Source organism: Chlorocebus sabaeus, chromosome 12, assembly GCF_047675955.1.
Source record: "Chlorocebus sabaeus isolate Y175 chromosome 12, mChlSab1.0.hap1, whole genome shotgun sequence".
NCBI classification, from domain to species: domain Eukaryota; kingdom Metazoa; phylum Chordata; class Mammalia; order Primates; family Cercopithecidae; genus Chlorocebus; species Chlorocebus sabaeus.
Genome location: NC_132915.1, coordinates 99629688 through 99656071, shown reverse-complemented (window position 1 = coordinate 99656071; position 26384 = coordinate 99629688). Strand labels below are relative to the sequence as shown.

The 26384-nt window shown below is 55.2% G+C and overlaps 1 protein-coding gene across 5 annotated transcripts in view; it reads right to left on the bottom strand.

Moving 5' to 3' along the window:
• Nucleotides 1-26384, bottom strand: part of NEK6 (NIMA related kinase 6) — a 96340-nt gene that overhangs the window by 53844 nt on the left and 16112 nt on the right. Inside the window, exon 1 of one of the 5 annotated variants that reach the window (XM_008006303.3) lies at nt 6678-6802. The exons of the other annotated variants lie outside the window; for them this stretch is intronic. The gene's annotated coding sequence lies outside the window, so the exon portion shown is untranslated. Of the gene's footprint in view, nt 1-6677; nt 6803-26384 lie in introns of those variants that run through there. 5 annotated transcript variants of the gene reach the window in all.

Genomic DNA, 26384 nt, shown 5'->3' with positions numbered 1-26384 from the left:
CAGGGCCCTGTCCTACACTCTTCAACTCTATTAGCCCATCTAATTTTGTCAACAACCCCATGAGGTAAGGTCTATTATGGTCCCATTTTCCAGATGAGAAAACTGAGGCATGAAAAGGTTAAGAGATTTGCCCGGGTCCCATGGATCACAGGCAAGAGGAGCCAGGACTTGAACCGACAACTGCATCTTTGTCCAAAACTACGGCACTGCCCTCCCCACAGGTCTTACACGGCAACACCATCAGCTTTCCAGTCGGCTCCACCCAGAATGGGCCCTCTCTCCACCTGAGAATGGGGCCTGTGCTGCTGATGCACGGGGTGATCTCAGGGCTGGCGGACCACAAGGGTCCATTTCCCCCACAGGGTCCCCAGGGGCTGCAGCCCCCGGAGACTCTGCCCCACTGACCACAGAAAGCTGATGCAGCACCACTGTCTACACTGCCTTTGCTGCCAAACCCCAGTCATTACAAGCTGCTCTGTCCAGAACCTAACGGAACCTGCGGCACCGTTAGCCTCCAGGGAGGGGCCAGTGGGTGCTGATGTTCCTTGTTCTAGGAAAGCAGCAGCCACGGAGGACTCTGCAAGCCCCTGCTCACTGACAGCCAGAGAGGGTCCTTGCTGAGGGGAAGGAGGCAGGAAGGTGCGGGGGAAAGGAGGAAGGGAGAAAGGAAGGGATGAGGGTTCATGTGAGCCAGGTCTTTCCCATTCACCCTCGGGGCTATTAGTAGACCCATTTTATGGATGGGGAAACCGAGGCTCAGAGAGACGAGGCTCGATGCCATTAGGCTAATAAGCTGCAGAGAAAGGATTCAAATCCAGCTCTCAGTGACTCTAAACCTCGTCTTTGTTCCAAGGAACCCACCCACTACCTCTTGGGGCTCTCCATGGGTATTGGATTTTAGGCATTTTGTTCTATTGGTCCACTCCCCAACAGAAACCCAAGCCCTTTGCTCTGGAAATTCCTGCCAGAAACTGCTTCTTAGGGGGCTCAGATGCAGAAAGACCAAGGCAAAGGGTACGTGGAAGGACGAGCCACAGGGAGCAGGGAAAAGACCCTTAGCACATGTGTGCAGGCACCTCTGGGTAACACTGGGGACTGCCTGTCCCTGGGATCCCGCGGCTCCTGCCAAGCTGCAGAACAATGAGGCAGTGGCTGCCAAGCCCAAGTCAGGGGCCAAAAATCCATGGAATGCAAGACCCAGAGCCGCAGGCCACACTGAACACCACCTCAAAGAGGGCTTTTCTTCTGCCTCAAGCAACGGCCCTACATTTGCAAGGCACTGTGGATAGCTGCACAGTGAGGCTTCCCAGCTCCGGTTCCTGGCTTTGAACAACAATAGCCTGCTGCCTGCTATGTGTCCCCAGGCACCTAGGGACCAGATTGGGAGGAGCCTCCAGGTTCAGTGAGGCTGGTGGGGAGCTGGACTGCGGGGGGTCCAGGTCCTGGCCTGGTTTCATCTAACCACGCTGTGTCTCAGTTTCTTCATCTGGAAAATGGGCTAACAGTCAGATCGTCCTCTTAGGGTCACTGTAAACTCCTTAGCACAGAGCCTGACACATGGGAAGGGACCTCTGAGGCTTTAGCTATGAGGCTACTTAGCTATTGAAGCTACCCTCGCTGTACAATGGAGAAGTGATCACCTCCATGTGACAGACATGGGGACTGAGGCAGGGACTTGCCCAGGGTCGCTCCTGCCCTGGGTAACGCAGCTGGTAAGTGACAGAGCTGGGGCTGCTGGACCCAAGATGGCTGCTCTATGTCCTACGCTGCATGGCCTCTTTAGGACTGCTCTGGAGCAAACATCTTCATCATCTTCATGAGCCGTGGCTGACGAAGCAAAGCCCACCGCTGTACCGCGCCCTGCCCGGCCATGGTGAGGCTCTCACTAATGTGGGCTGTGACCCTAGGGAGACACGAGCGCTTGGGTTTAATCCAGGCACCTGCTGGAAGGGATCGGCTGCTGTAATGGGCTGGCTCTGAGGTTCCAAGTGGCCTTTCTGACCAAGGCTGTCATGCTGCCCTTGCCTCTGAATTTTTGGAAACTTCACCTAGGGGAAGTCCCTCCTGTGCCCCCTGCTAAATGCCACACTTCAAGGAGACCGGTGGCTCATCGTGGCCCGGCCAGTGAAGCACGACCTCAGACACCAGGGGGGCTCTGTCCAAGGACCCCGCTTGGAGCAGGTTTAGGGGCATGAGCTTGCAAGGATCCACGTGTACCGGGGTCCACGGAAGTGCATTCATACACTGGCTCTTAACCTCTCCTTGCTCTGAATCCCGCAGGCGGTAACAGTGTGTGTCCTGCCTGCCTCTTCTGCTCCTGTGTGTGCACGTGCACAGGCATGGTCAGGGGTCAGCTAATGCCCACCAGGCTCTGAGCACAGGCATGGTCTCGTTCTGTCCACTGAAGCAGAGGGCAGAGGTGGCAAAGGAAGTTGTGGCTCCCAGACTGACAGGTGTTGCCAAGCCCAGGGAGAACCACACTCCTAGCCTTGGAGGTCAGCCTCGGCCAGACACTGTACTCCCCCGCAGTTTCCGAGCGAGGCCCCTCCTCTGGGCCTCCAGCCGAGGGGACAGCCTCACACAGGTTGTTTTCCCTAAAGCAGGAAGCCGTCCCTGTGGCTTCGCACTCAGGCACACACAGCTTTCTCTCTGCCCCGAGCGAATGGTACTGGCAGCACCAGGGGCGATGTCTGTTGGTCCAGCTGGCTCCTGGTGGCAGGGGCCTAGGATGGATGCCCACTGCCTGGGGCCTTCAGTCAGCCTGCAGAGGCTCCGCTGACTGACACGTGCCCCAGGGAGCTGGAGATTGGAGGCTCGGCAAGGACAGCTCACTGCACCTGGCCACTGGCTGGGTCAAGGCTGGACCGACTTCACCATCAGCCAACATCCACGGGTGAGACGGCATCTCCCAAGAAACCTGCGAAGTGCCATCATCCTTGTTTTGCTGATGAGGAAACTAAGGCTCCAAGGAGAAACATGGTTTTTGCCAAAGTTAAGTCCACACAGTGGAGAGAGCTGCCATTTGAACCTGCTCCTCAGACCAGCCAGACTGAGCAATCACAGAAAGAAACAGCACAAGCCCAGGGGCTGTAAGGAATGCCACGCCCAGGCAGACTGGCTGGCAGGGAGGACCAGAATAACACCCCCGCCAACAGAGCGTGTACCACACATGCGCCAGGCAGGTGCCCGGCGCTGCTTGTACCTCGTTCACCCTTACAGACACCTAGTCGGGCACCGCTATGATCCACATTGTTCAGAGGAGAAACCAAAGTTCAGACAGGTTAAGTGGCGGGTGCCAGGTCACACAGCAGGCGGCAGGCAGAACTGACACTCGAAACCAAGACTGCCTTGGCCCAAACTGCCTTGGAAGAAGGTGTGAATAAATACCTGAATGAATGAATTCTGGCCCAGAGCTGTGGCGCTGGCGGCTGGGCCCTTCCCCAGCCCCAGCCCCCCTTCTTGTCTGGTCTCAGGATAAGCAGACGTTGCCCATTCATCACTTGACAGGAAGCAGCCTGATCTCAGGCCAGAGCCATGGGGGCCTGTCGAGCTGGAGGGGACAAGCCACAGATGGTGTCTGGTTTCCGGCTGGGTCCTGTGTTCCTTCACGCTCGCCTCAGCCCTCCACCCGCAAAGCCATGCATCCCGCCCCGATTCTGTAGCTCCATGACCAGCGGAAGCCTGGCTTCTCTACGGTGCAGCGACACAGGACCATGAGCCACTCCTGGAAGGTGGCCATGCAGACAGGCTCCCCGCTGCCCCCTTCCTCAGGGTGGCGGGGCCTCCCCCAGGCTGGGCCTGCAGGATCAGGAGGCCAGCTGATTGGGGGCCATGCGGTGCCCACCCAGACACAGGGCTGCTGTGGCCTCCCCCAGGACCCACACCTGGTCTTCATCCAGTCCCACCCATTCTTCCTCCAAATGTCTTCACTCACCCCGGGGCCGCCACCCTGTGCTGGCCTTGTCCCTACAGTCACCTTCAGCCTCCAACTCCCCTCCAGCCTCCACACTCCCCTCCAGCCCAACCTCCGGCCCGCCATGGAAAGGTTTTCCTAACACACAAGCCTGAACCTGCAGATCTCTCCCGAAACTCCACAGCACAAGGTCCGCACACTGGAGGACGCCATTCCCTGACCACTTGGCACAAGCCTGCCCTCATGCATTTGCCCCCAATATCCCCCAGGCCCTATATGCAGCCATATTAAATGACAGGCCCCCCTCCCCAGCGACACAGCACCTGGTCCTTCCACATCATTCCATGCACCAGCCCTGGACTAAAGACCCATCGGTGCCTCTCAATGAGCAAAGTCCCACTCATCCACCAGGACCGGGTCTCTGGGCCCTCCTTCATCTCAGCACTTCTTTTTTCTTTTTTTTTTTTGAGATGGAGTCTTGCTCTGTCACCCAGGCTGGAGTGCAGTGGTGCGATTTCTGCTCACTGCAACCTCTGCTTCCTGGGTTCAAGCGATTCTCCTGTCATTTGAACCTGCTTCTCAGAGCAGCCAGACCAAGCAATTACAGAAAGAAACTCAGCGCAAGCCCAGGGGCTGGAAGGACGACCACACCCAGGCAGACTGGCTGGCAGGGAGGACCTAACACACTAGTCAGGCTCCCGAGTAGCTGAGATTACAAGCGCACACCACCACGCCCAGCTAATTTTTGTATTTTTAGTGGAAACGGGGTTTCGCCATGGTGGTCAGGCTGGTCTCGAACTCCTTACCTCAGGTGATCCTCCTACCTTGGCCTCTCAAAGTGCCGGGATTACAGGCGTGAGCCACAACGCCCGGCCATAGTCTTGGCACTTCTTATGGGACCTTGGGGAAGTCCCGTCCCCTCCGTGAGCCTTAAACGTCCCCATCCACAAAGAGGAACAGCCCGAACTTGCAGGGAGGCTGCGAGGACTCTGTGAGTACACAGTGGGCATCCAGGGGGCACTAAGACCCCTTCTTCCCTTTCCCATCTGGTGGTATCTACACAGGTTTCTCCCTAAAGGTGGGCTGTTACGGGCACAAACTGCTTCCTTTGTCACCATGTCTGCCTCCTCGGCCAGCCTTTAAGGGCAGGGACTGACCTTTGTGGTCATCTCTAAACCTCCAGCGCCTCACCCAGGGCCTGGTGAAAAGTGGGCACCCAGGGGGGGTTGGCGGAATGAATCTCTGACCAGTAGGTGGAGGGGGCTCTTCCCACCCTCCTGCAACCCCAAGAAACCTCTGCTGAAGGCTCAGCATCCCTGTGGTCACAGATCAGCCAAAAGTCACCAGCGATTCAAAACCAACTGGGCCACACACTGCAGGGTTCCTGGCGCCTTTTTGAAAATCGAGGAGCACTGCAATCACCTTTCACTTCCTCCTCGGGTAATAAAACCCAATTCTGGAAGAAGAAAATGCAGGAGCTGTAAACATCTTGTCTCTCAGTTAAAGGAGCCACAAGGCATTTTGGCTTCTGCCCAGAAGGTTCTTGACTCTGGGACCTAGTCAAGGCTGGGTCCACTCCCAGCCTCCCTGAAGACGAAGCTGAGATCTGTTGAGTGCTTCCTCTGCGTCGGGAACTGCAGGCAGCAGCTCAGCATATCCCTGCTGTGAGGTTTGCAAGCCCTCCACTTTCACAGATGAAGAAACTGAGGTGCAGGGAAGTTAAATGGCTTGTCAAGCTCATGCAGCTGAGAAGCAGCATGGCCCGTTTCTGAACTCAGATCCAACCCTCTCCAAAGTCTGCATTTGAATCGTTTGCCTAAGGTGACCCTTTGGAGATCACAATGCAGCTGGGGAAAGCTGAGGTCTCACTCCAGGAGTCCCAGGCCCGCTAGCAGGTCCTTCATCCCAGAGACGCCTGCCTGATTGGGGAAACGATCTTGCTCTCACCTCCAGGCCTTGGCAGGCTCTGCTCCTCCTGCCTGGAAGGAGCTGCCTCCCAGCAAACTTCTCTCCTGGGCATCTCCTCCAGGCAGCCTTCCTGGACTCACTCAGTCACTCCCAGCTCCACAGCCTGCTCACCTGTGCTGTCTCTGTCTAATCCATGGGTCTTCTCTCCTTGAACATGGATATTTCCTTGGGGGTAGAGACTAAACAGCCCCAGCAGGTGGCAGAGGAGAGGCTGGGTAAGGGGTTGCTGACTTAGTACAGAAACACCTGAGGCCAGGAGGGAGAAGCCTGGCCCCCCAGGCCAACTCGTGCCAGGGCGGGCCCCTGGGGAGAGCCTAGGGCTTAAGGGAAGGGATGAATTTCAGAGCAGAGACTCCTGTATCGTATCCTGTCTCAAACCGCAGCTATACCCTGCTGACCGACAGTGGAAGGAGGACCAAGAGGAATACCCCAGGGGCTGGAGGGCTTCGGTGTTCCCCATCCAGTGGCCTCCATGCAGCGAAAGCTTTCAAGCCCCTGGTCTCCCCTAATTTTGTCTCCTTCCTACAGGCAGGAAGGGGCAGACAAAATCCACCCTGGAGAAAGAAAACTTGCTTTTTCTGCTTCCCTGGAAATTCGTCCCAGGCTAGTGGCAAAGGTCCTGCCAGGCTGGTGGGACTAGCCAAATGGGCAGTGGTGGGTGGCAAAGGTGCAGCCAGGTCGAGGTCCCTGGAGCCCCAGCTCTAGAGGTCCCTAGGGCCTGGTTCCCCATCCGTCACTGGACACGCCCCTGAGAGCAAGCAGTTCCCATAGCAGGAGGCAGAGAAAGTCTGGGTACCTTTTGAAGTGGCTCCTGAGAAGCTCCAGGGAAGGTCTGCTCAGCTCTGGGTTGAGGACGGACATGAGGTGCCGGTGCCTCCAGGGAGCTGGGTGGCCTCTCTGGGCTGGGCTGGGTGCAGGAAGAAGGGCCTCTGTCTCCGCATGGGACTTCCCCTTCCCAAGACTCCAGTCCCCAGACACCGCCAAAAGGAAACTCCCCCACCACACGCTGCTCTAAAAATAGCTCCGGCTGCCACCTCCAAGGCGAATGGAACTTGTCACAGCCACCACGGAGCCCCCTGCTCACCAGGGACTGGAATCTGATGGCAGTGCCACCCGATTAGACCAGTGTGGGCTCAGGGAGGGATAAGGGTCCTTTCCTTTGGTTCTTGTGCTCGCTCCCCACCTATCCACACTAGGGCCCAGCAAAATGCTGAAAAGCATAACTGTTCTTGCTGTTTGTTTATTTATTTGAGACAGAGTTTCGCTCTTGTTGCCCAGGCTGGCGTGCAGCGGCATGATCTGGCTAACCGCAACCTCCGCCTCCCAGGTTCAAGTGATTCTCCTGCCTCAGCCTCCCGATTAGTTGGGATTACAGGCGCCCGCCACCACGTCTGGCTAATTTTCTATTTTTAGTAGTGATGGGGTTTCTCCGTTTCTCCATGTTGGTCAGGCTGGTCTCGAACTCCTGATCTCAGGTGATCCGCTGGCCTCGGCCTCCCAAAGTGCTGAGATTACAGGCGTGAGATACCGTGCCCAGGTCTTGCTGTCCCTTTAAAAGCTTAACCCTTTCTATTCTCTCCTTTGTAAACTGGGCCCAAATCCTTCGTTGCCCATGAGATGAGAGCCCTGGCAGGTGGCGGTCCTGGTTCAAGTTCTGGCTTAGCCACATCCCAGCTGTGTACACCTGCGTTCTCACGGGTAAAACAGCGACAAGGGTAGTATCTACCGCCCAGGGTGCTGGCAGGTTACAAGACATCGCACGAGTTGAAAGAGCTTAGGGCCAGGCTGGGCACACAGCAGATACCCCATCAATGGGGTTGTTATTTGATTGTTATTGCATCCTTATTCGAGCCCTGCAATCTCCAAAACGAGGGTGCGGATCCAGGATCAGAGGACGCGGAGTGTTCCTGTCTTCCCTTTTTGGGACCCCAAAACGACGCAGACACAGCTCCTGCTCTTACAGGTTCCTAGGAGCAGGCCCTGGAACCGCTATCCACAAGCTAGAAAGAGCATGACGCTGCCCAGGAAAAGCACCCACGGCTGCTGCTTCTGGCTGGGCCAGGTTACAGGCAGCTTTGGACAACAGGTAGAAAACCTGAGTGGCCCAGAAGGACCAGTAGGGTTTGGACTAAAGGGGAAGGGGATTCCCAGTAGAAGACACCGTGGGATCAAGGGCACGGAGGCCAGAAAGACCGCCGCCCCACCACCCAGTCTGTGAGAGGAATCTGGGCTCTGCAGGCCAGCCACAGCCCTTGGTCCCCCAGAGGGGCTCTCCGTGGCCAGCGCCTGCTTCCTTCTTCAGAACGTGCCACTTCTGCCCTGGGCAAACCACCCTCGTGCCCCATCTGCAGCTCTACCACCACCGGGACCGACACAGGAACACAGCAGCTGAGGCCCTGGAGGACGCGCGAGTGAGATCCTGGCACCGAGGCTCCGCCACCTGCCACACACCTTCCCGCCAGCCGGCCCCAACTGTCGGGCAGATGCCAGGTACCAGCACCCTTGTAGGACTGAGGCTGGGCCCAGGCCAGCCGTCCACAGGCCCTGGGGGCTGGACTCTCCGTCAGGACCTGGTGCATGCGGCACCCCTTGAGGAGGTGGCCACAGACCCATGTCCCCTACAACCCTGCTAGTGAGCATTGCCAGCGTCAATTCACAGAGAAGGCTCCAGATAGGCCAGGCCGGGGCCTCCTGAGAGCCACCGCGAGCCCCCAGCACCGTCTCCATGCAGCTGTGCACAGCTTAGCGCGTCCGAGTGGCGGTGTCTTCTTTACCCAGTCCTACCACCCGTACGGTGTGACGGGGCTGGCGCAAAATCACAGCATCTGGGGCCACGCCACGGCAACCCCTGCACCTTCCAGTGTCGCTCTCCTGACCAGGATCCCTGCTGAACCCTGGAGTTGGGCTTAGGCAGTATGTGGCCATTTTTAGCTCCGCAGGAGGGGCTTGTGCTCTGAGCTGCGCTGTGTGAGCTCTGGTGGCCCAGGAGTCAGAGCTTGGACTCCTGTAGCGCTGCATGGTCTTGGGAAAGTCACAGGCTATCTCTGGGCCTCAGTTTCCCCACCTGCAACATGGGTGGGCTGGACTCCACAGTCTAGAAGTGCTCTTCTTGTGCAGATGTTTCTTGTATGGCTGACAGAGGATCTGTGCCTCACTGGGTTGCTCTGAAATTAAGCTGGGGATCCTGCGTCTCATCACGTGCTCATTTCTGGGCACTAGAAAACCAGATCTTTTCGGTCTGGAATTGCTAAGGGAATTTGTTCTTGGACCCTGGATCAGTTCTGAGCCCTCCAGCCCCTGCACACTGCCCTCCTCATGCACAGTAGCCACAGGCACATGGAGCTGCGGCTTGGATGCCTCCTGGGCTCCCCAACACACAGCCGTGGAGGTGTGTGTATGGAGGCATGAACCCAGGGCACCCATCAGTGTCAGGTGCTGGGCCGGATCCTTCAGGGATAGTGGCAGCCTGTGTGCTCACAAAACAACCCTGGAAGGCAGACAGTGTATCCATTTGACAGATGAGGAAACTGAGGCTCAGGGAGTCCTAGCTGCAGAGGCAGAGCTTGGATGGGAATGCAGGCCTGAGTCCTGACCTGGATACCCTCAGCAGTGTGTCCAGAGCACCCTCCCCTCAGCGAAGGAGCAGATGGAGTGTGTACATGTGTGTGTGTGTGTGTGTGTGTGTGTGGGCAGTGGGGGCAGGGTCCAATCAAAGTGCTTAACTAGGTCAGGCGTGGTGGCTCACACCTGTAATCCTAGCACTTCGGGAGGCTGAGGTGGAAGGACCACTTAAGCCCAGGAGTTCGAGGCTGTGGAGAGCTAGTATTGTGCCACTGCACTCCACCTGGGTGAAAGAGCAAGACCCTGTTTCTACAAAAACAAAAAAACAAAACACCAACCAAAAAAACCCCAAAGTGCTTAACTGCATTGCTGAATCACAGAAGCGGCCATTAATTTCAACGTGGGGCACTGAAGGGGGCTCCAGGGAGGCAATGTCCTGGATCTGGGAAGAGCAGGCCAGGCAGTGGGGAGGTGGAACAGCAGCCGGCACAGGCTCAGGGGTCTGAGAGCCCCGAGTGCAAATCCGGTGCTGCCTCCGTCCGGCCATGTGAGTTTGGGCCAGTCCCAGGGTCATCCCTTTGCAGTTCCCTCTTCTATAAACTGGGAGCCACAGTAGGACCCATCTTGTAGGGCTGCTGTGAGGACCGAGTGAGGTATTTTACATGCAGGTAAAATCCCAGCCCAGGACTATCAGGGCCCAGGTATGCAGAAGAGCTTAATAAATGTGAGTACTGGGCTCAGCAGGGTGGCTCACGCCTGCAACCCCAGCACTTCAGGAGGCTGAGGTGAGTCACTTGAGGTCAGGAGTTCGAGACCAGCCTGGCCAACACGGCGAAATCCCATCTCTACTAAAAATACAAAAAATTAGCTGGGCGTGGTGGTGGGCACCTGTAATCCTAGCTGCTTGGGAGGCTGAGGCAGGAGAATGGCGCGAACCCGGGAGGCGGAGGTTGCAGTGAATCGAGGTCGAGCCACTGCACTCCAGCCTGGGTGATGGAGTGAGACTCTGTCTCAATCAATCAATTAATCCATCAATCAATCAATGTGGGTACTGCTACCATTATAATTCCTGTAATCATAAACAACCAGCACTCATGCAACAACAATATCCCTGCAACAAGTATTTCCAGAAACCCACTTTCCCGGGAACTCCAGCCTTATGGACACCAGGCCTTCGGGCCTGTGGACCTAGAAGGAGGTGTCCAGGGCCTCTGGGGAGCTCGCTTTTGAGAGGGCGAGTGAGGCCGCTTGGCTCCTGCTGCATCCTCCCAGGAGCTGGAAGGTGACGGCAAAGCATTTTACAAAGTTACCAGGACAATGAAACTGAGCGGGCCCCCTCCCCCACTGTCTCTATAAAATAAATCTTGGCGCGCGGCTGGCGAGAGACCCTATATATTTACATGACGATTGTGCCTCATGATCACAGGGCTCACGGTTCCAGCAGCAGCATGTGGCAGAGATGACAGGGGTCCTAGGAGAGTCACTATTTTCCAGTGACTTTTATTGTCCATTATATCCCGGCGTTTACAGGGCTCTGCTCCAGGCCTGGCAGGAATATCGCACGCCGTGGGGCTGGCCGACCTTAATATTCCAGTCTCGGTCCTATAGATCCATCCTCAGGTCTCATCCATCCAACCAAGTCTTTGTGCGCTTTTGAGACGCCAGGGAGCTCCATGGCTTCTAGTGAACAGGGCTGGGGGTCTACAGGCACAGGTACTCCCACCCAAGCCATTGGCTTAGTTCCGGTCTGCTGTTTCAGCCTCGAGGGACACTCCTAACTCTGTGGCTGTTCTTAGGTGAGCAAGGGGCTGTGCAAAGGAGAGGGCTATGGGGGTGCACTAAGCTGGCTTCTGGCTCATGGGGGCAGCTTGTTACATTTTAGGGATTTTGTGAGACAGCTGATACCACACTGGTTGCTTGAAATCAGCCATGGTGGGAATCTTTACACCACGGGAACTGGCAAATGCTACATGTCAGGGGTGTGTACAAATCTCCCTCGTCCCGGAACCGTTTGTTGAACAGTCACCAGCGCACCCCAGGGAAGGAATAACTCAGTGGGCACCTCAGCACCCGAAAGGACACGGGCTCAAGAGACAGGTGTGAATCCTGACTTCCTCAGCCACCTGCAGTGTGACCTTCAGTAAGGAATTTCACTTTCTGAGCCTCAGCTTCCTTATCTGTAAAATGGGCCATACCTAAGCTCCTGGGGTTGCTGTGAAGATGAGAACGCCTTATGGAAATTTCCCTGGGTGACATTCGGTATGTAATAGGTAACTTTTATCATTCATTCATTCAACACTTACTGAGCACCTACTCCATACCAGACTCTGTCTTGGTGACAGGGATACAGAAATGCCCCAGAGGGTGACATGACACATTTCTTCTGGGCGGTTTTTTTTTTCTTTTTTGAGACAGTGTTGCTCTGTCACCCAGGCTGGAGTGCAATGGTGTGATCTTGGCTCACCGCAACCTCCACCTCCCAGGTTCAAGTGATTCTCCTGCCTTACCCTCCCAAGTATCTGGGGTTACACCTGCATGCCACTACACCCAGCAAATTTTTGTATTTTTAGTAAAGATGGGGTTTCACCATGTTGGCCAGGCTGGTCTCAAACTCCTGACCTCAGGTGATTCACCCACCTCGGGCTCCCAAAGTGCTGGGATTACAGGCGTGAGCCACCGCACCTGGCCTAGGCAATTTTTGATGGTCTACAGAGTGACTTTTGTCCACACTATCATAGGAAGCCTCATGAAAACCTTGAAAGGTGGGAAGAGTGGGAATGATGTTCATTTTTGAGATGAGGAGATGGGGGCTCAGGAGTGGCCATGACTTGCCCAAGGCCCCTACCAGGGGGTAGGTAGCAAGGTTGGGCTGGGTCCTGCATCTGCCTATGTTGTGCTCCAGGCCCACCTCGACACCCATCTCTGAATTCCCAGGCCCAACCAGGCTGGCCCCTGCTGGTACCAGGGTAACCTGAAAGTGAGCCTGCACAAAGGACAGGAGGACCTGGGGGCCCCAATCCGGGGTTCAAGTCATGTCTCCATGACCTCCTGGCCCCTAGGTCTTTCCCCTAGGGATCCCCGTCACTAGGCCAAGAGGGCTGCACCCTGGATGCTCCTGACCCTGATGTCCGAGGGTCTGTCCCCAGGCTTCCTGGCGTGGCCAGCTGTCCCTCTGTCCCCTGTCCCCCGCAGCCAGGGAGGACTTGGACATATCAACACCTGCTGTGCTTCAGCTGGATCCCAGGTGAGCCGGGGCCTCTCGGGCAGGAAGTAAGAGGGGAGTGAAGTAGGGTAGGGCTTGTGTACCTCATCTCACCCCCAGGCACCCATTTCACAGAAAACTGAAGCTCAGAGAGGGGAAGTCCCTACCCATGTCAGCAGCTTCGGAGACAGATTCACACACTAGGCTGGCAGCCTCTGAAGCTCATGGCTGGGGCACCCAGCAGAAATCAGAAGGTGACCAGGCCCCTCAGCTCTGACGTCCTGGAGTCTGCAGATGGGACCCCGAGTGGCTCAGGGGCACCGCAAGGAAACAGCAGAGCGAGAAAAGTGCAGGCCAGTCTGATGACTCAAATCACCTTTGACACGAAGAGCTGGGCGGAAGCATGCAGCATCTCTGGTGGGTTTTACCTTGCTTCTTAGAAGGATGTGTCGCCAGATTTTGTTTAATCAGAACTCACCCGACCTTCGTCAGGGGTGGCACCTCTCAGCTGGCTTGTCTCTGTGGCAATCACAAATCACAGACTGGCAGGTGGGGCCACCTCCCTGTCAACAGGGGACACCTTCTCATTTCACAGCCGGGGAACCTGAGGCTGGGGGATTGGTTCAGGGACACACAGCAGGGACTTAAGTCTTCCAACTCCTTTGTCAAGAGGTTAATTTTTCTGTTTGTGGAGACAGGAAAGGAGGATCCTATAGAGCTTTAAAAGAAAGAGAAGGGAAAAAAAGAACTAACAGCTGAACAGAATTGCAACAAGGCCCCCAGCCAGCCCGAAGAGGTTTCAGACATTCTGTGCAGTTGGAATTCTTGTGGGCTGAAGGGTCACGCGATTTCCTTTGCAAAAGGCAGTGTTGAAAAAGTCTGACTGAGGGGGAGGGTGGGGAAGGGGGGGACTGTCCACGAGACTAGGAGTCATGAGTTTCAGCCTTGGCTGCCCCAATGACTTGCTGAGTGACCGCAGCACAGTCCCTTGCCCTCTCTGGGCCTCAGTTTATCTGTATTTATTTACTATGTACCCAGCATCGTCCTATGCACTTGAGTGATGTTAACTTCCTTTAATCCTCATAACAGCCTTGTGAAACAGGTAGGTTATTACCTCCGTTTTACAGAAGGGGAAAACTGAGGCCTACAGTATGCTGCCCAATAGAGGTGGGAAAAACTGGGATCTGAACCCAGGTTGTGTGGCTCCAGAACCCACACTCCTAGCTGCTGGTGGCCCAGCCCTCCCGTCTGCGGCCGGCCCTGGCTGCTGTCTCGTGTCCTTCCTGTCCTAACAGGCTTTGCATCTGTGGCTTGGACACCATGGAGCCAGCGGGCCCGTGTTTGGAGATCCTGAACCATCCTCCTCCACCTCAGCTGTTGCTCCGATCGGCTGCCTCTTCCGTGAACTCTGATTTCTTCAGTTCACTCGGTAGCCTTTAGAAAGGACAGCCTGGGAGACTCTCGGGAGGCTCCCGGGTCACGGCAGCCATCGACCCAGCTCTTTGAGCCTCACTGAGAGCCTCAAGTCCAAGCAGGAACAGACGACCCCACGCTGATGTCCGTTTGGAGTTTAACATGCAGGTCGGCCTCTGGGACTGCAGGAGGGAGCCTGCCATTCAGGCATCCAAGAAAAGAGTGAGAAAAACATCTATTCATAGCCAAACAGAGCCTGCTCTGTGGAAACGGTGCTACCAATGCGACAAGAAGGCCAGCTGTGCGAGGGCTTCCCGAAAAGCCTGACCTCAGAGCATCCGCATGGAGGGCTCAAAGACTGGAGTGGTCACCAAGCCTGTAAAATATGCCTCGACATCCAACCGTGCCGTTCCTGAGGGAATACGGTTCTGACCCAAAACCTGGGTTTGCCTTCCAAAACAAAATTCTTCAGACAACAGACATTTTTTGGCTTAAACAATCTGCTGGTCTGTTTTGCTCCACTCTCTAAAGTAAGGAATACTCATGCTAACAAGAGCCACGAAATCATGTGCCATTACTCTGTGGCACCTACTGCACCACATATTTGGGTCCATCAGCTCACCCCATGACGTGGGCATTCCTGCCTTCATTTTGCAGATGAGAGTCAGAGTGGTGCAAATGTGAAGACCCAGGAGACAGCAGACGCAGGGGCTTGAACACTGGTGCCAGCCTGGAGTTGGGGATGAATCTCGGCAGAAGCAGGGTTTAGTAGAAACCCTGCCTCTACTAAAAATACAAAAATTAGCCGAGTGTGGTGGCGCACGTCTGTAATCCCAGCTACTTGGGAGGCTGAGACACAAGAATCGCTTGAACTAGAGAGGTGGAGGTTGCAGTGTGCCGAGATGGCACCACTGCACTCCACACTGGGCGAAGAGTGAGACTCTGTCTCAAAAATAAATAAGTAAATAAAATAAAATACTGGATGTGTCATTAAGGGAAGCTCCCACCAGACATACATGCAAGAGCAGAGAAAGTTCCACCAGGCAGTGCACGCGGTCTCGGACCCCAGACACACACATTCTTCCCTCCACAGGCGTTGAGAGAATTCCTGCAGGGGCAGGTGTGGAAGGACAGGGCCCAGCTGCAGTCAGAACGACTCCATAGAGACCATGTCAGTCCTGCCTTTTCAGACACTGGAACCCATTAACCGGGAATTTTGTGCTGAACGCCCAGAAAAATCCCCGGAGCTTTGTTCATAGTTTTGGGTCAACATTGGATAATCATTAAACAAACGTGTGTGTGGTTGCTGCCACACTCCTATTCTATTCCTCGAGTCCACTCACTCGAGGCCTCACGTTTCACCAAGGACTCCGCCAGTCCACACCCAGTATTTTATTTTATTTTATTTTTCATTTTATTTATTTTTGAGACAGACTCTCGCTCTTCTCCTAGTGTGGAGTGTGGTGGTGCCATCTCAGCTCACTGCAACCTCCGCCTCCCTAGTTCAAGCGATTCTCGTGTCTCAGCCTCCCAAGTAGCTGGGATTACAGATGTGCGCCACCACACCCGGCTAATTTTTGTATTTTTAGTAGAGACAGGGTTTAAACATGTTGGCCAGGCTGGTGTCAACTCCCAACCTCAGGTGATCCTCCCACCTCAGCCTCCCAAAGTGCTGAGATTACAGGCGGGAGCCACTGCGCCTGGCCCACATCCCGTATTTTAAAGATGGGGAAACCAAGCCACACAGCAGAGGTGTGACAGGCCTCCAGACATTCCATTATTTGCTCACTCAATGGACACACAAGTGCTGGGCACCGACCGCGTGCCAGGCAAGGGGGACCAATCTCCATCCTCAATGGGGCTCTTAGGCATCGCATAAACTACAACCAGTGTGCCCGCTGCTTTGCAAAGCAGGGTGTGGAAACACAGGGAAACGTGTGTGCAGTCTACCTGGGGCACGGGATTTTTCCTCAGAACGGGAAGCAGTTCTGAGTGGAGGAATAGGGGCAGGGCACTCCAGGCAGAGGGCATGGCATGTGCAAAGGCCTGGAGGCGAGGCAAGCCCTGTGCGAGTTGTGGGATAGGGGCCGGAATGACAGCAGTGGCATCAAGGTTGCAGAGGGGAGGCTCGGGAAGTAGGATCCACAGGGCACCACCACGGCCTGCACATGGCTAGTAAGGGGTGCAGAGCCAGGGCTGGCACCCAGCTCTCCAGGCTCCCTTCCAGGGCTCCCTGCACACTACCCTCCCTCCCGCGATACCAAGTCTACATGGGTTTTACTCAATGCATCATGTGACCAATCAATGCCTGAGATGCAGATTAGTAGCATCTGTCCTCTGTCCAATGCTACACGCGCACACTCAACTTCTCCAGCCCTGCCCGGTCGTCTCAGCTGTGTCTTCAGGATGTGGGGAAGGAAACGCCTATAGAATCTCCTTCCCAAGAGGCCCCACTGAGGCTCCATTGCAGAAGTGGCATGAAATTTACGTTCCTGGCCCCAAGATGCTCTCTCTCATTCAGTGTTGACTGAGCACCTACCACGTGCCAGGCCCTGGGCTAGGCACGGGAAGGGTTCACCTTGTCATCCCCAGCCTTCCTGAGAGGCACAGGGCTGGAACTGTGCCTCGCGCTTCACAGGAGAGAAGTGGGCCTCAGGGGAGCTCTGGGACTCCCTTGCTTGAGATCACTTGGCAGGGAGTCGTCAGGGCGGAAACGTCTGATCACAGGGCCTTTGCCAAAATAGATAAAGGCCCCTGGGGGAACAGGAGAGGCTGGATTCCCTCCTTCCTGCCCCACAGGCTGCCCTTTGTCCACAAAGCGGGGGAGGCCGTGCTGGTGGGCGCTGCCAGGAATGGCGGGGCCCTGTCATTACTGGGAGAGGCCGCTCTCCCACCCAAAAGAGCAAAGCCAGAGCTGGCGGCCTGTGCTGGGCGCTGAGACGTTCTCAGCCCTCAGTAGTGCTGGCTGGTGCAGCCAAACGACTAAACGCTGCAAGCCCGTTTTTAAAAAACATCGTGCTGAAGACCAAGATCTATTCAGCACTCGTCTTTGGGGCCTGTATGAAAGCGCAGGAACCAATCTGGGATGCAGAGTCAGGGGGACCCCGGCCCTCCCCTGTGCCCCTGAGTATTCAGTGGGCATGTGTGACCCACCCGCTGTGGCCTCAGCCTGGCCCTCACTGTGGTGACAGCGCTCCCCCGCCAGACTCTGCGCCTTGGTCTCCTGTCTCCTCCTGAGAATGAAGGCGGGCTCCCTGGATCTGCCCTCCTCATCCCTTACGCCCCCTGAGTAATGTTCCCCCCAAACTCTTGTCTATCTGGAGCTGGGGCATAGGCCCTTACTTGGAGATACTAATCAAGTTACACTGGGGTCACATGGGATTAGGGTGGCCCAAATTCAATGATGGGTGTCTTTCTATGAGGGATGGACACAGAGACAGACGCACAAGGAAGAAGGCCATGTGGTGACAGAGGCAAGCACTGGAGGGACATGTAGACAAGCCACGGAACACGGAACACGGAACAAGGAGGGTGGCTGGCACCTGCCAGAAGTCAGAAAAAGGCACAGCAAGTGCTGTGTGAGAGCCTCTGTGGGAACTGAGCCTGCCGCCAGCCTGATTTCAAGCATCGGGCCTCCAGGATTCTCCACGAGAGAATGAATTTCTATTGTTTTCAAGCACCCAGTTTGCAGCAATTTGTTATAATATCGCTAGCAAACTAACACGACCCACCACACACCAGGGCAGAGCCGGGAGCTCATGTGTGGCCATGACTCAGAGGTTCTCGAGGCATCAAAATCTCCCCCGGGCTCCACTTCTGTGTCTGGGTGCAGAAGCACAACAATGGCTCCCGGGCCTGGGGGTGTCACAGGCCTGGACAGCTTCTCCCACATTTTGAAGACAGACATAGGTTGCCAGATTTTTCCGCCATCTAAAATAAAACGTCCACCTAGTATCACCATCTTTCATAAAAGAAAGGACAGGTTGGGTGTAGTGGTTCACGCCTGTAACCCCAGCACTTTGGGAGGCAGAGGTAGGCAGATCACCTGAGGACAGGAGTTCGAGATCAGCCTGGCTAGCATGGTAAAACCCTGTCTCTACTAAAATACAAAATTAGCTGGGCGTGGTGGCACGCATCTGGAATCCCAGGTACTCAGGAGGCTGAAGCAGGAGAATTGCTTCAACCCTGGAGGTGGAGACTGCAGTGAGCTGGGATCGCACCACTGCACTCCAGTCTGGGCGACAGAGTGAGACTCCATCTCCAAAAAAAAAGAAAGAAAAAGAAAAAGAAAGGACAGCTGACATGGAAAGTAGCCATGCCAAGCCAGGCCTTCCTGTTCTTATTTCACCATGGGTCTGCGGCAGACTTCACACGGCCTGGGACTGGGATTTGGGAACCAGTGGACTCAGGCCACTGTGCTAGGTGACTTTTCCAATCCTGGCTGAGGAGAAGCATGGCTGGCCTCCTCCACTCTCCTATGAGTACAAAAAGGGGGTCTCCCTCTCAGAAACGTGACTGCCATATTCCAGTGAACATGAGGGTAATTCTAGTGAACTCCCTCTGAGTACTGGGCGATCTCCCAGTCTGAGGGAGGAGACCCCTAGGCCAGTCATGAGGCAGCCCGCTAGTAAGGAAGAAAAGAAAACACAAGTGAAGAGTGGGAGACACAGCAGGGAAGCTCTGATCTTTCTCAAGAAAAATAAAGCAGGCCGGGTGCAGTGGCTCATGCCTGTAATCCCAGCACTTTGTGAGGCTGAGGTGGGTGGATCACCTGAGGTCAGGAGTTCGAGACCATCCTGGTCAACAATGGAGAAACCCCATCTCCACAAAAAATACAAAAATTAGCTGGCTGTGGTGGCATGCACCTGCCGTACCAGCTGCTTGGGAGGCTGAGGTGGGAGGATCCCTTGAGCCCAGGAAGTCAAGGCTGCAGTGAGCTGAGATCATGTCACTGCACTTCAGCCTGGGCAACAGAGCAAGACCCTATCTCAAGAAAAGAAAAAAGGAAGAGAAAAAAGCAAAGCAAAGAGCGAAATTATGCACAATGTGCAGACGTCAAGGCTGAGGACCCCAGCTCTCTCTGCAGGGTCCTCTCATAAACCCGTGCCTGGCCACAGAGCGAGGGGCCAGATGCCTGGTGCTCCAGGAATATCTTTCCAAACATGTGGCCCTGGAGGCCTGATGACCCAATGGACTGGTCACCTCGTGCTTGGAAAACGTCACACCCCACGTCTGCCCCACGGTACCCAGTGCCGGGACAGCAGCCCGGGGAAACATTCACATGAGCGTGAGGAATGCTTCTTCTCCAGCGACTCCAGGCGCTGCTGCCATCTCGGAGGACGCTCCGATGGTGGGGATGCCCTCTCCTGGAGTGCTCGGCCGGGACAGTCTCGGTGTGAGCGGCAAGCCTCACTTGGATGATAAGGTCTGATGCCGTAGCCTTCCAGGCCCCGATTTCAACTCCCCTCCCTCCTGTTCTGCACGCCCAGACCGGGGGCAGGGTGGGCCCCAGTTCTCAGGAAGCCAGGAAACACACTCTTTTCTGGGCTAAATGCCCAGATTCCTCGAGCAGTCACAGGACACACTTTTTCTGAGCTGATCCAAAGCCACAAGCATGGACTGGAAGTTTCTTTGGGCGGTGTGAACCTGCAGGGACACAGCCAGGCACACCTGGAATTCCAGGTTCAAAACTGGTCAGTGAGAGAGGCCCAAGCTAATCCTGGGCAGGCAGGGGCTCCAATCCTGCCCTGGCACTGTGACCCAGGGACAGGTCTGCCCTCTGAGGGCCTCCATTCCTTTTTTGAGAAAACCAGGGTTAACCCATTCTGCCATCATTTGCCAAGCATTTCTTGAGAAGCTCATGAAGCCATGCACTGTCCGAGGGGTTGGGGACACAGGAGTGGGTGAGACAGAGAACACCTTCCCCTCCCACAGGTTTTGCGTGGTTGGGAGGTAGACACAGACACGAGAGTGAACAGACGTGGTCATTTCAGACAGTGATATGTGCCTTGAGGGAAACGCAGCCAGGGAATGACTGGGTGCTGCCAATAAAGGGCTGGGCTTCAAAGAGTCGCTGGGGCCATCAGACCAGATCATGCAGCAAATTCCTTGGCACATAATCAGCACTCAACAGATAAAGGGGTTCTCCTGTCCTCCCACTGCACAGGTGGGACAAGTGAAGTCAGAAAGCGAAAGGCTGGCCCAGGCACGGTGGCTCACGCCTGTAATCCCAGCACTTTGGGAGGCCGAGGCGGGAGAATCACTTGAGGTCAGGAGTTCGAGACCAGTCTGGCCAACATGGTGAAATCCCTGTCTCTACAAAAAATACAAATATTAGCTGGGCGCGGTGGTGTGTGCCTGCAGTCCCAGCTACTCGGGTGGCGGAGGCAGGAGGATCGCTTGAACCCGGAGGGCAGAGCTTGCAATGAGCAGAGATCGTGGCACTGCACTCCAGCCTGGGCGACAGAGTGAGACTCCATCTCAAAAAAAAAAAAAAAAAAAAAAAAAAAAAGGCGGGGGCGGGGAAGAGAAAGGCTGGAGCAGGCTGCAAAGGGACTAGGCTGGTATCAGGCCCAATCTAGGCCCATGTTTCTCAGGGGTCCAAGGGGGAGCTCCCTGCTCTGTTTGCCCCCATAAAGACCCTCCTGCTCTTTCTTGGTGGGAAAATGATGCCTCCAATATTACAGCCCAGGCTATCCCATCAAGACAGGTCGAAGCCACCCATCCCCGACCTGTTCCAGCAGGCAAGTCTCCTCTCCAGGGCAGGCCAGAATTGAAATATGAGACACTCCACCTATTTGCTGGGAAACTTTGCCCAAACTGATCACCTCTCTAAGCCTCATTTTTGTGATGAGAAAACCAGGAAGGAGATCTACTTAATATGAGATTGTGTAGGCAAAGTGCCCTGGTACACAGGAGGTCCGAGACTGTGCTTAGTCCCCCCGCCCTGGTCTCCACCGATCCTTCCCCGCACTGAGGCAGGGGCTGGGGCAGGTGCTGTAGGTGACGGGAGCTCTCAAGGGAGTGGGGAGTCAGATGTGGTATGAAGACTTCTTTGCTGGGCATCTTAGCCAAGACCCTCAGCCTCTCTGAGTCTCAGTCTCCCCAGCTGTAAAATGCATCAACCAACACACATGAAGTCATCCAGCTGGTATCTGACGCATTTGCCTGCCCACCCTTATGCACCCATTTGACCTAAAAATATTCTGACCATATCCCAAGTGGGCACTAAGTCCTATGGTGGGCTAGGGGTGGGGATGTGTGGCTGAGCCCCTTGTTGGTGGACAGAACTCAGTCTCCTCTAGAATCCCCCTGTAGCTACCTGGGTCTGCAATGGAGTGAGGGCTTGTGGGCTAGCCTGGGCTCACCTTCCTAAGCAACCTCTCCTCCATGGAAAACAACGCCCAGACAGACCCTGGGAACGGCCCTCCTCACTGCCTGGGACGCTCCTGCTCACCTAGGGGAACCTATGAGCCCAGCCCACGCTCCCAACGCATACGAAGTGCCACAGAGATAAACAGTCACATATCGCTTAACGACAGGGACACACTCTGAGAAATGCAGCATTAGACGATTTTGTCACTGTGTGAACGTCTTGGAGTTGACTTACACAAACCCAGACGGTCTCGCCTCCCCCACACCTAGGCGATAGGGTGTCGCCTGTCGCTCCTGGGCTACACACCTATACCGCATGGTCCTGTACCGAGTACTGCAGGCGACAGTAATGAAACGGTCAGTATTTGTGGGTCTAAACGTGGAAAAGGTACAGTCAAAAGATGGCATTATAATCTAATGGGACCAATGACACACAGGCAGTCTGCTGTTGACCACAGTGTCCTTATGTGGTGGTACATACTGTATTAAAACTCAAAGACGGCCGGGCGCGGTGGCTCACGCCTGTAATCCCAGCACTTTGGGAGGCCAAGGCAGGTGGATCACGAGGTCAAGAGATCAAGATCATCCTGGCTGACACAGTGAAACCCCGTCTCTACCAAAAACACAAAAAAATTAGCCAGGTGTAGTGGCGGGCACCTGTAGTCCCAGCTACTCGGGAGGCTGAGGCAGGAGAATGGCGTGAACCCGGGAGGCGGAGCTTGCAGTCAGCAGTGATCGCGCCACTGCACTCCAGGCTAGGCAACAGAGCGAGACTCCGTCTCAAAAACAAAACAAAACAAAACAAAACAAAACAAACAAAAACTCAAAGACGCCCCTTCTCACAGCTTCACCTCAGACTTCTCCAGACCCAAATAAACAAATAAATGCAGGGAGGATCGAAATTCAGTCACAGGAACAACACAATGCACTCCCCACAGCACACAAGGAGCAGGGTTCTTGCAGACTCACGAGACAGCCTTGAAATCGGGGATACAAACGAATTCCGCGGCTGCCGCCGACCTGCCTGGATGGGGCCTGCGGGTGCGTTCATGTGAACGCGGGCCTCTCTCGTCCCCAGGAATCAAAACCGTTTCTCTGACAGGGAAGAGAGTAAATGACATGCAGAAATCAGAATTTAGGGAAGACAACACTTTCTTTCCTCTCCCCAGGCATTGCTGGGAGCTTCACAGATTTTATCATTTATTCTCACCAGTCGGCAGGCGTGGGCCTGGTTTTTCACAGGAAAGCTGAGAGGCCGAGGGTGCTGAGGTGAGAGCCCCCCACCGCCCCAACAACCAGCAGGAAAGGGTGGGAGCGGGTGGTGGAACAGGAGAAAGAGCTGAGGATTCTTTGTTTTGTTTTTGAGACGGAGTCTCACTCTGTTGCCCAGGCTGGAGTGCAATGGTGCGATCTCGGCTCACTGTAACCTCTGCCTCCCATGTTCAAGAGATTCTCCTGCCTCCGCCTCCCAAGTAGCTGGGATGACAGGCGTGTGCCACTATGCCCAGCTAATTTCTGTTATTTTTAGCAGAGATGGGGTTTCACCATGTTGGCCAGGCTGGTTTCAAACTCCTGGCCTCATGTGATCCACCTGCCTTGGCCTCCCAAAGTGCTGGAATTTCAGGTGTGAGCCACCATGCCCGGCCAAGCCAAGGACTCTTTTTGGGTGGAAGTGCGGCCTCAGGTAGCTGAGAGGCTTGGGAATTGCCACAGTGGCATCAACACCTGGGCCTCCCCACTGGCCTCTAAGTCCTCCCAGCCTTAGCACCGTCATTTTCCACATGAGCCACCAGAAACATATTCCTAAGCCCCCATCGCCCTTTCCTATCCACCTTCAAGGTTTCCGGGTTGCCATCCCTCCTGAGCTTAGCACTTAAGACCCCTTGACCCATCGAGCCCAAGTGACATCTGTCCTCCACCATGTCAGCTCCACAGAGCCACTTACGGGTTCCTGCAACCGCTGTTTCCCACCTCTGCACCCTGCTCACGCAGTGTCCCCATGCTCTAACTGCAGGCCCTCGCCACCTGGCCACCTCCTACTGATATGAAGGGCGCTCTGATGAACAAGCCACAATAGCAGCAGGAGGAGGAATTATTGTTTAAAAAGCTAATAGTTAATATGTACATATCAATAATAACATACTGTTAGGATTCATGTGTGTGGCAGGGGGCTGTGAAGATGCAGGCTCAAGCACTGGCCCCTCTGCGCACGCTCCAGCCACACACAGACAACCACTGCTCCGGCCACCGTCTGCCCTGAGTCCACGGGGATTCAACGGCCCCTTCGATGTGCCACGGGGGCTCATTATTGCTTCGTGATTTTTCTTTTTCCACTCTTGCTCTTAGGCTGACCCGATGGCTTCTGTGGGCCTCGGCCTCACCCTGCCCCCAAGACAGATCCAGGTATGGAGGGCCAGGGTCAGAGGAGAGTCAAGGGCAAAAAGCACATTGCCCTCCTTGACTGGTGAGAGACTAAGACCAGGGCCCCAGCCCACCCTTGCCCCAGTTGCCCATCCGGAGATCATTCCTGAGACTCCGGAGCCGCGGAAGCTCATGGGGAGCATGTTTCCTGACTCGCAGCCCTGAATTCTTTGCTCCCTGATCCAGGGGTCTCCAGGTGGGAGCTCAGGCTGTGGACACCAGGCACCCGGCACTGTTCCAGGCTGCTCCCCACTTCTCCCCACTCTCCCCAGGACAGCCCCATTCCCTTCATCTCTCCTGAAGTTCACAGCACCCTCCCAGCACCCCCAGCCTCCACGGGCTACACGCTGCCTCAGGGGGGCCACGCCCCTGCTCAAAACCTTTCCAAACACCTCCCGCAGGATCAAACCCAACTGTCCTTTAAAGGATCGCTGTAGCAGGCACAATGGGTGTGTGAGTCACAGAGCCGGTTCCATTTGTCCCACTGACCTATCTGTCCCCAAAAAAGGCTTGGGTTTTGGACACAGTGGTCTCAGCATCTCAGTCGCCCTATGGCCACAGGCCTGAGGAACAAACGAAGGGTGCATTCTCCCTCCCCTCACTACCGTCACCGAGGCCTTCACCAGGCCAGACCCTGGGCTGAGCGCTGAGACCACAGAGGAAAGTGGGTCTGTCCCAGCCCTGGAGGGGATCCTGGGGCTGGGGACTGGCCATCAGTGGGCCTCACAGGGTTGGAGGGGCCATGCCAGGGAAGATGCAGAAAGGGCTACAGAGGCACCAAGCAGGGGTTTCTAAGCAGTGTACTGAGGTCAGAGGAGACTCCCCAGAGGCAGTGATGTTTGAGAAGAGAGAAGGAAAGCATTATAGACCCAGAGAGCCTGGAGCTCCGCCCGGCAGAGGACAGGGCCTGGCAGGCGGGGGCAGGCAGCCGGAGTTGACATTTCTGAAGGCCGACCCCATTACCCATGGGTTCTGGGCTCCCCGACTGTCATCAACAGGGTCACCCCTCCACAGTGCTGGGAGTAAAGATGAGGAAACCAAGATTCAGGCAGGTGAAACCATGACTCAAAGATATCCAGCAAGTTAGTGACATGGATGGAATGGCCCTGGTTTAAATAAGTGGGCACCTAGATCTCATCCCTAGACATTTAAAAATATGTTTTTAAAAACATTCACTGTAGGATTCCAACTGTTGGCTCTTTGGGGGCCGCAGAGCCTTCATCAATCCTTCCTTCTGTTATATGTGGAATTCATTCTATGTGCTGTGCACAGTCTCACCCTCCTGGAGTTTCCTGGGATGGAAGTGTGGTGAGGCACACAATGAACTAATCATGAGAACGAAGCAGGGTTGGTGCCCCTGGGGTCTCTGCTCAGGTTAAGAATTGTACTAAGTTAGGTCTGGTCCTTTTCACACCCATCTCTTCATTCCTGTGCACACAGCAGACACTACTAATCAATGCCAGTCTCCAAAGCCTTCTCAACATGGCATCTCGGGCAGCCCCTATCAATCTATCGAGCCGGAACTGGAGAGGACAATGATTGCCAGCCCTGCTGCAAACGGACATGCAGGATGGCAAGCACAGTGTGTCAGACCAGTCAGCTCCCCACCTCCCTCCCTCATCCTCAGGATCCCAGACCCCTGAAATTCTATCAGATGTCCCAGTGGAATACATGACATTCAGCATTGTCCTCGACCAGCATTCTTATATGAAAGCAAAAACCCTCCAGATGTCTGCTCACTTTCCCAGGGAATTGGGAGGTGATGCTGGGACAGGCTGCTGACAGGTACCTGGACTGTGAGTCCTCGCTCTGCTGCTTCCTGGAGCCTCAAGGAGGGGCACTGCTGGTCCTCCACGAAAATGGACAGACTGAGGTTCAAACTTCAGCGCTACTGCTTATGAGCTGTGTGACTCAAAGCTTACACTCTCTGGGCCTCTGCTGTTTCATCTAAAAATGAGGACAGAGATACCAGTCCCCAAATTTTGGCCAGCACAGTGCCAGGCATCTGTGAGCAGCCCGTAAATCCTGGGTCCCCTCCTTCCCTGCTTCTGAAGTCAAGGGGCTATGGTACACAGGTGTCAAGCTCCGTTCACATCTGCCACTGGGGCCATCACATGCCCTGCCACTGCGAGGCTCACACGGGACATGAGCAGGAAGCAGACTGGATGGGCTCCGCGGCCTCTGTCTTCCATGGCCAAGGATCTTTACCACCCAAGGAAGCATCCATTTGTAAGAGTTTTCTCCCTCTCTCTTTTCCCTTCCCCTCTAAGCAAAATCCCCTGGCGGCCAATCCTGCCTCTGTCCCCAAGGCAGTTCCAAAGGGCCCATCTCATCCTGCAGAAGTGATGGCAGTAATTCCATTAATGGGAAGCAAGATGAATGGTACCCTGTGCCCAAAGTGTATGAGGCAAGATGGAATGGGGGGGCCCTGGGGGGAAGGAAAGTGTTGCTGGAATTCACCCTCCGTTGGGGCCTTATTAGGTCCTGAAAGAGCTGCCGCACTCGCTAAAACCTGCTTTTGCCAGCAGAAGC